Consider the following 9,427-nt stretch of genomic DNA (forward strand, 5'->3'; position numbering starts at 1 on the left):
GCTCCATTGTTACCAATATTCATAGAGCAAGGTGTGGGCTTGAATGTTGTGATCATACAAATAGCGGTGTAGCCATACTTCAGCTAGATCTTGAGAAAGCATTTGATTGTGTTCCACACGAAATCCTGTTCAGCATACTCGACCATGTAAATGCAAGGTCCATTATTCGCGAGGGGGTAACCTTGGCGTACCGGAGCTGCACGACAAGATAAATTGTAAATAAGAGTTTGGGGGCCCCCATCGTCCTGCAGCGTTCGGTGCGCCAGGGTTGTCCCCTTAGCCCCCTTCTATTCGGCATTTACATTGAAGCGTTGTGTTTGAATATCATGAAAAATAGAAAACAATTCGTGGCTTCCAGCTTCAAGCGACAGAATTTAAGCTGCTGGTCTATGCGGATGATGTTGCAGTGTTCACAGTGGATCGGGAAGGTGTAACCGAGGCCGTGGCATGTGTAAAACAATTCACCAAAGTCACAGGCAGTAAAGTGAATTGGTCAAAGTCCCTGGGGCTTTGGCACGGAGAATGGCCAACGAAGCCCGACAATTTTGCGAACATGTCCTGGGTTACGACCCCAGTAAAGTGCATGGCGTCCCACTAGACGGTTATCGCGATGGCGAACCGTACTGGAGAGAACAGACGCAAGCCATACGTGGAAAGTTTGAGAGGTGGAAAGGGCAACATCTGTCAATTTTCGCAAGGGCCACAGTGTGTAATCTGTTTTTTATGTCTAGGTTGTGGTACGTGATGCAAGTGTTGCATTGTGCAAGGATGAACGTACAGAGACTGCACAGGATCTTTGCGTTTTTGTATGGGCTACAGGCTGGGAACGATGCAGCCGGAAGAATTTGTTTATGCGGGTCATGGACGGTGGCCTCAGTCTGGGGCAGTTATTTCTGCGGCAGGTCGTAAGCAGATTTTTTTTTTTGTGTGTGATGTAAGGGATCCGTTTTTGCGCACTGTGTGCCAATTAAGGCTTGGAAATGAACTGCCGGATTTTGTTGTCTCAACCGAAAGTTTATCAGGACGTATTTTTGGTTACCTTAGAGAGGTTGTCGCGAGTGTTCGATTCCTATCTCTTCGGTTTTCGTATGAGTATTTGTCTTCTGTTAGCAGGAAAAAGTTGTATAGGGATTTGTGCGATGTAGTTCTTTCACAACCTATGTACAGGGCCGTATACAGTGGAGGCCTGGGACGCGACATACTTAAGCGTGTGAAGGCGATGCAGGTGCCGCCATGTGCAAAAACATTCTTCAAGTTACTTACCGGAACACTACCAGTAAAAAAATTTTAGAGGGGAGCATTTATTTCTACCTTGGAGATCACATTGTTTAATCTGTAAAAAACCGGAGACAATAGGCCACGTTTTTTGCATTGTTGGGAGGGGGTATACTTCTGGGACATCTTGCAGAGGACTTTAAAAAAGGAATTCCCGCTAGACTCTCATGGAATACGGTACTTGCCTGTAGAGAGTGAGTATGGGACACCATTCGACCTTATTATGCCAATGGGCCTCCACTGTATTTAGCGCTCCAGAATGGCAGGATATCATTGCGATCCTTATGCACGGTCAGCACGGATCTATTTTCAGGAGTGTATGTATAAGTATACTGACATTCAGCAACTCGCTCCTGAAGATCCCGAGTGGCTCGAAAGAGTAGAGCAATTGGTGGCGCTTAGAGAGTTTTGAGTTTTAATATGACGAATCCACAACCCACCAGGCGGATAGAGTTAAGTATTGTTTATTGTGCCGTGTAAGTGTATTTGTGTATTGTGGTTCTTGCCAAAGTCAGGCAATAAAGAAAAAAAAAGTGCTAGTGGTGTAGTGGTTATCACATCCGCCTAACACGCGGAGGGTCCCAGTTTCGATCACTGGCAAGCACAGGTTTTATTTTTTTTTATTTTTTGCTTGGTAGTGAAGCCGCTAGTTAAACGTAAATTGCAGTGTTCAACGCGCCGCCCTCAGCTACACTTGGGCTATGAGGGACTCGGTAGTGCAGGAGCGCAGAATAATTTAGACCATCTGGGCTTCTTTAACTTGCGCTAGCATCATGCAAAGCGGAGGCGTTATGTGTTATCCGTCTGTGAAATACGGCCGCAGTGGTCCGTATGCAACCCCTGACCTAGATATCAGCAGCCGAACGCCAATCCCATCAAGCTACCACAACAAGTTCGTCATGACTCAGTGTAGAAATTTTATTAAGTGAATGATTTGCAATTTTCATAACTAATTAATTTACGGAAAATCCCTGCTCTACTTAGAAGAGCAAAGTGTCTGTCAAGTATACACGACTCAAGACGGCTTCTTAAACGGCTTCCACTTTTTGGTCCTCTATCAATTAGTGCCGCCTTCCGACCACCCAACCAATTGCAGAAATTTCACTCCACTCTGAACTTCGTCGATGAACTTCGCATTATATAGATTTTTTTTTTGTTTCCACTCACAGTGTTGAACATGACGCTGGTTAGAGCGTAAGAGCTTTGAGTCAAACTCTGCACCTTGCAGTGAAACACGATTCACATGTGCAGGCTGAGGGTTCGAAACTGGGTTTGCCCCCGAAAGGGCGCAGGGGAGTTTGCGGAGCCTCCTCCAAGCAAACACCCCTGAAGAAGCCGGGTGCCGAGCCGGGGGGGCTTTTCTCACGGAGTCGGACAGCCGGAAAAACCGGACTTGCCCATGACCGCAATGATACTCAAGTTGGCGCTTCTGACGAAGGATCGCTTAGTGTTGAACTTGACGCTGTTTAGAGCGTACGAGCTTTGAGCCGAACTCTTCACTCTGCAGTGAAACACGAAGCACGTTTGCAGGTTGCGTGTTCGAAACTGGGCTTGCCCCTGAAAGGGCGCAGCGGGGACGCACAGCACGGACGCCCAGACCACTAGGCCACGACTGCGGTCTAGGGGCTTGGGCATCCGCCTCGGCTGCGGGAGGTGGTTCGTTCGAAACCCACCGCCGGACACCCACCGGTAAAAATGGGTACAAGCGTCTCCCGGCTCGGCGCCCGGCTTCCTCAGGGGCGTGCACTTGGAAGAGGCTCCGCAAACCCCGCTGCACCCTACGGGGGCAAAACCAGTTTCCAACACTGAACCTGCAAAGGGGGTTCATGATTCAGATGATTGTAACAGTATGGGGGCTATCACATCCGCCAGCACGCGGAAGGTGCGAGATTCTATCTTTGGCAGGCACATCGCTTTTTTTTTGTTCATTCTGTTCGTCTCTAGAAGCCAGCTTTGCTAGTATGTTTCTGAAACCAGAAATGAGTTTTATATTAAAACTCATTTAATGAGAATTTTGTCCTACCACGTTAAGCGGTGGGATATTACTTACTCTCAGAGGCTCCCAGAAATAAGGCATCAAGATCAGGATTATTGCTGAAAAGTTCGGTGATATTACATAAAACTACGGCCAGACGTTGTGATCTCTCATCAATGTTTATTTATGAGATATGAAGGACCGCTGTTTACTACTGAGCAAACGCTTCTTCTCAGTACAGAATATAGGCAGAAATTCTTATTTCACAGGCTAGTTCCGGCAGAGTTTCTGTATATACATAAGAAATGAACAGCTCCAGTATATGAGAAAAGGGGCAGACCGCAACAGAATATATCAATAGAGTGTAAATTAAGGGCACATGATAGAATTCGGCTCATTTGTAAGACTGATAAGGAATTATATACGAAGTTCACAATGCCCTCCTTCAAATCATTTTTTGTATAATGAAAGAAAGCAAAGAAATAGTTAAAGAATGTCCCCTCTATTAGATATGAAAAGCTCTTGCAAAGAATTCTTAGCACAGAACACTGACACCATTATCACTACAAGTGCAACTACTACTGATATTTATTGTTACTGTTAATCAACTATTGACGATAAAGGCTAATGGCCAAAATGATCAGTTAAGCGGGCGACACTTTTAGACGGTTGTTTCCGGCTCTCAAGAAAGAAAATGCTCTGCAACCAGTTGTGATGAATTCCGTTTGATGGTACGCGAGTTTTGGATAACCAGCATCACCGCCAGAACGTCACTGGGTGCTGATGGCAGTTGGGCAGCAAGAAGGCAGCTAAAGCCTTTCAAAGGAAACAGAATTTAACCCGACGGTGGAGATACCAGAAAGTGCGCTGAGCGGTCTTCGATAATAAGATTGGGTGTCGCTCTGTGTCGCGCTGAATTTAAACCTAACGAAGAACTTTGGGGCCAAAGCGCGGAAAGCACTTAGGGCAACATACAAATGCCCAGAATCATTCGGGATAAGTTTGGCCACGCCTGCCATCACAGACTGAGTTACGAAGCCGCGTCGCTGATGCTTGAAACGTGAACAAATGTAACAACGCTTCGCAGCCGTATTATTTATTTTTAGTTTAAATTTTGAACACTGCACGTTGTCAGTGAGGCAACGCAGGGAGAGAGACCTATTTGTCGTATTGCCCCTTCTTGGTGCAGAATACGTCAGCCAGCAGGCGTAAGTGGCATGATTAAGGCAACGTCGGTAGATCTGCAGCTACCGCATTGATGTCAATCCCAGTACGCATTTGAAAATCGCGAGAATGATAGCTATGAACATGTGCAACGATTTGTGTATTTTAATTTCTTGTACTCTATTTCTGGCTCAGTGCGGCCGCTTATTTTTGTTTTGCTTGCATTTTTGTTGCTGCAAGAATATTTAACCAATAAATTTCCGGTAACTTTTGCACACAACACTCTGGAATTTTTCCGTTCGGAAGTATAGTCAGTAAGCTACAGTCTGACGTACTACAATACGCAGCGCATATAGCACTACTTGAAGAAATAATTTTTATTCTAAATCTCTCAAAAGGGCCATTTTGTCGCGGTAAGAAAAGAGGTAAAGTCTAGATGTTGCACAGAAAATGATCGAAGTCCATAGCTTCGTTGCCATATGCCCATAGTAAACTGCTTTTACAAAATCGGAGTAGGTAGCACGAGAATACCCCTTTTCCCGATACAATCTGTGAAATATGGTTATTGGTTTTAAAATGGGATGTTACATGCTTAACATTCTTTAACCCATTATTGTACCTAGTTGTGTTTGCCCTTTGCTTGCCATATCCGTTTCTAAAAATTACATAATTCTACTTTTAGTTATTGTTAATGTATCTTTAAGTCACGCTAAGATAGACTGAGAATCCCGGATCTGACGCTGATTTGTTTAGGTTATCGGCTTCTACACTTCACCTATTTCCACTTTGGCCATTACCCTACTAAGGAAATGCTTGATTCGTTTAGTTTTTGTAGTTTTTATAATTTCATGCATTAATTGATTTATATTATTTCGGTCTTTTCATAGCTAGCGTAGAGTAGCGATCAGTGAACATTTGCAATTTGTATTACTGTTTTTTTTAGATTATAACCTATTACCTCCACTTCGAAGTTAGTACTGTATGCCTGCAAACGGAGAGATCTTGTTCAATAATTTCGCTTGCGCTGTTGCAGAGTACATAAGCTGTCAGTGTTTGATTATTAAATTTAGATCCGTCAGTAAGGACCGCAATATCTAATATTGCCACTGGCTTTCTGTGTACCTAAACGTTGGTTCATGAGCAAGGTGATAATCACATAAGTGACTACATTGCATTCTTATGATTAGGTTTGATTCAGTACGTGATGAAGTTCAATTTAACTTCATATTTTTCGGTGTACTCGTGTCATGCTGGCTAAGATGTTTAGTGCGACGTTGGAATTTGTCCTGTGCGACCTTGTGAGCATATAACTGGGAGTCATTGATTTATTTTCAGTATATCTTTAATCATTATTTAGGACTCTGTACCTCAAGGAGCTACATATACTATTAAACTCTGTATTGCTAATGTGTATATCTTTTTAGTTGCTCTCTCTTCAGCCCTCGAGCTGTTTCGAAAAATCTGTTTAATTTGTGAAAGTCTCAAGTTTTTCCTTGATGTAATTTCAGTCCGGAAGAAATGATAGTTAATCAATTAAGGCTACTCATGAAAAGTTTATTTCTATCAATGTGTTTATATTGTGATCATTATGTTAAATATAGGAGTGGGACAGAGTAGTCTTTGTCTGCGGTGTAATTAGACTTCTGTGGCTAGAATACGAGGCCCAATTAGTTTCTTCATTTCTTTAAGGTTTAGAGTGCATTTCTTGATTCTGTCTCTGCCTCCGCTCTTCATTTAGATTTCATGATCAAATAATATCGTTCATAAACATCTCTAATTGTACATTTTGAGTTAACCATAAAGGAAAATTTTCAGAGATCAGTTTATCAAAATAATGAAAAACGAAGAACTGTGTGCGACCCAGTCCTATTTCCATGGAGTTCTCTGCAGAGTAGAATTCCTCTATGCTGCCGAATGCTACTGGAACGTTGAGGGAGAAATGCAACTCCAGTAAGGCAATTTTGCTTCAAGGTTGCAACCCTTATCAAAGATTCTGATTGTTGATCGAAAGCTTTGAAAAGATATCAGCTGATGTTACTCGCATGGTGTTCGTTTCGTAAGTCTTAAGCGATAACGTTGGACTTATATTCTGTCAACCGATCTTCTTTTGCAGATTATGCCAGAAAGTCTGGCGATCGCTTAATCAGGCCCACGCTGCAAAGCCTTGCAGCTCATTAGTAGTCGAGTAGGACTTAGTTTGAACCACTGTGGCATAGAGAATGTGTTGCAAAGCACTTGCCCTCCGGGACACCAACCGGTTTCACTGCACCTTCTTTCGCACTTCTCTCTTGAAGCTAGCATTGTTATCAGCGTAAAACAGCTGTGCTTGTGGTGTAGTGGTTATCACATCCGCCTAACACGCGGAAGGTCCCAGGTTCGATCCCTGGCAGGCACACGATTAATGTTTTTGTTGTAGCAGTGCTGCCTACAAACTGCATTTACACTTACCTCAAGGAGCTTACTGCGTTATTGGATCTGCATCAACTAGCGCAATAACATGCTGCCTTGAAATATTTCATTTAGTTCCTTTTTATGACTTTTAGGCTGGCAGTAGTAAAAGGAGAAAATAAACTAAATTACAAGCGGTGGTGCCACTTCGTGGACACATACCAGATATATTTGAAGGACTCCTGACCTTACTGGAAAATGTTATGCTCTTAGATAATCGAAATCTGCGGTCATACAAGGGCTTAAATATTGAAAGCTATTCATCCTTTATCTCTATGTGTCATTTGTTCAGTTGGTATGGATCGTTCGGTTCAAATAAATGTACTGCTTATCGCGCAGGGAGAAACTAAGGCACTGACCCCGTCCAAGTGTCGCATTCTAGGAAGGGGTTTGATGAACGTGCTTGGAAAGCTGAAGGACAGAGAAGGTTCGCTAAGTGTTATCGATACAACCTTGCGAGACCGACAATAGGTTATACTTTCAATATATGCAGACCAGGAAATGATAGTGTAGAAAAACAGGCTCTGCCACTTATATATATATATTTGTTTTTAATTTGAGAGAGTGATTCTTCCTCTGTGATGCACATCGAGGCTAAGTCAGCACTCCTCTATTTCCTCTGTATCGGAGTATGCTGAAGTCTGAATTGCCCTTTCTCGCGTTTCTTTAGGGCATGAGAATACATTAAGGAAGGCTTGCTGTAGCTTTTAAATTCTGCAAAAAGACCTAGCCAAAAAATAAATCCTCTCCGAGAAACAGGGCTATTTACAGCAGAATCTTGAGTTTGACGTGACATTCTTTTATGTTTCTCTAGCCTAATGGTTACTAAGCGTTATCCTACTTAGCTAATGTTAGCATTCCGTGCACTAACTGGACACGCCGTTTAAACGCGTGCAACTGGCATCTTAATATGCACTGGATTCGACACTGCTGCGTCATTCACGTGACGTTTTTACGAAGAAGCATTCATGAAAGCTGGAACATATATATTCGTCTTGAGCGCCCTAATTTCTCTTGCTCGCGAAATTCTCGTACTCTTTACATTTATGGTACTCCCTTTTATCGAAAAATTCCCGTGTTCACTTTGGTAAATATTTTAGGCTCTTTTAGTGAGAGAAATAAAATTACTATTTCGAATGGTAACCGATCTTATTACCCACTGTTCAAGAGAAAAATGCAAGTTATGCACATTTTAATACGGGCTGAACGCAACCATTTATTTTTTGCTGAGCCCCAAGAGAAATAACTCTAGATCTAAAAGGTCTCAATTGCGGTACTAGAAAGAAAATCCCCCAGTCGTAGTAATGGTCCATTTCAAAACAAAATTGAAAATGTACCGAGATGACTTTTATTGAGCTATAAGCATTGATCATCTCAACATTAAAATTACCTTAGCTGCGGCCACCGAAAATAAAAGGCAAAAGGAGTTGAAAGCAGCGGGGAGAAAGACAGGCAGCGGCAGAAAGAAAGGGCAGGTGATGAAGGGTTAATGTAATATCAAACTACCTTGTATATATAGCACCACACCTGCCACGATTGTCATATCCGAAAGGATAACGCAGCCTCCGGGCGTGGCCTTTCGCACTGAGACCGCGCGCGTCTGTCCACGAAAATTAATTCGTCGCGCGCAGTCGCTAACTCATGTCATTTTATCCCGTAAGTTTTTCGGCTCAAAAGTCCGCTTAATTTTAGCCGCTCTTATCATGGCACCACGTTGTGATTATCCTAATTAAAGACGATGCGCTGCTGACCCGAAACAAGTTCGAGAGGTATCTTTAAAAAAAAAAAATTGAGTGAAATACGGTATGACCGTAACCACGAGAGAATGCCATAATTTGTCTGGTGCAGTAGTGTCCGCTTCGTCGTCTAGGAGGCGCCAGCGTCCCAAAAGGTGCAGTCTGGCATCGAGTATGTCGTAACATCCGGTACCTCGAACGGCGCGACCGGTTGTAGAAGTAGGGCACCGCCAGAGAGTTCTATCGAAGGCAGCTTCCTTGTGCGGTTCCCTCAGCTGTGCTTGTGGTGTAGTGGTTATCACATCCGCCTAACACGCGGAAGGTCCCAGGTTCGATCCCTGGCATGCACACATTCTTTTTTTCTTTCTCCGTAGCCATGTAGCTAGTGGGGTGTTTAGCGCCCGCAATCTGTACTTTGGCTATGATGGACGCTGTATTCCAGAGCTCCAGATTAATTTACACAAGTTGGGCTTCTTTAACTTACACTTGGATCATACAGCACGGAGTTTTTTTGTATTTTACTGGCATCTAAGTACGGCCGCCGCGCTCGGTATCGAATATCTGACCTCAGGGTCAGCAGCCACACCAAAGCCACCGAGCCACCGCGGCGGGTTAGTTATGCTGGCCATGTTGAGACTTTGTTATTGAATAAAGGACTTAGGATCGCCGTACGTAATTTACCGAAAATTTCTGCACAACCTAGAAGGGTAAATATTCTGTTTTTTTTTAAGAGCAAAGCTCTTGTCAAGTACAGTTACCTGAAAACAGCTTCCTAGCGGGTGGATATTCTCGCCCCTCTAATAATTAGTCGACTAGAACGCAGAATTTC

General features: G+C 43.4%; 3 non-coding genes across 3 annotated transcripts; all 3 read left to right on the forward strand.

The window, feature by feature from the left end:
* The first annotated feature begins 1,808 nt into the window (after window positions 1-1,808).
* TRNAV-AAC (transfer RNA valine (anticodon AAC)) lies at window positions 1,809-1,881 on the forward strand. The gene has a single exon. It is a non-coding gene; the product is annotated as a tRNA-Val (tRNA).
* Window positions 1,882-6,736: 4,855 nt separating this feature from the next.
* On the forward strand, window positions 6,737-6,809 carry TRNAV-AAC (transfer RNA valine (anticodon AAC)). The gene has a single exon. It is a non-coding gene; the product is annotated as a tRNA-Val (tRNA).
* A 2,066-nt stretch (window positions 6,810-8,875) lies between these two features.
* TRNAV-AAC (transfer RNA valine (anticodon AAC)) lies at window positions 8,876-8,948 on the forward strand. The gene has a single exon. It is a non-coding gene; the product is annotated as a tRNA-Val (tRNA).
* The last annotated feature ends 479 nt before the right edge of the window (window positions 8,949-9,427 follow it).

The sequence above is a fragment of the Amblyomma americanum genome, chromosome 4 (genome assembly GCF_052857255.1).
Source record: "Amblyomma americanum isolate KBUSLIRL-KWMA chromosome 4, ASM5285725v1, whole genome shotgun sequence".
Classification (NCBI taxonomy): domain Eukaryota; kingdom Metazoa; phylum Arthropoda; class Arachnida; order Ixodida; family Ixodidae; genus Amblyomma; species Amblyomma americanum.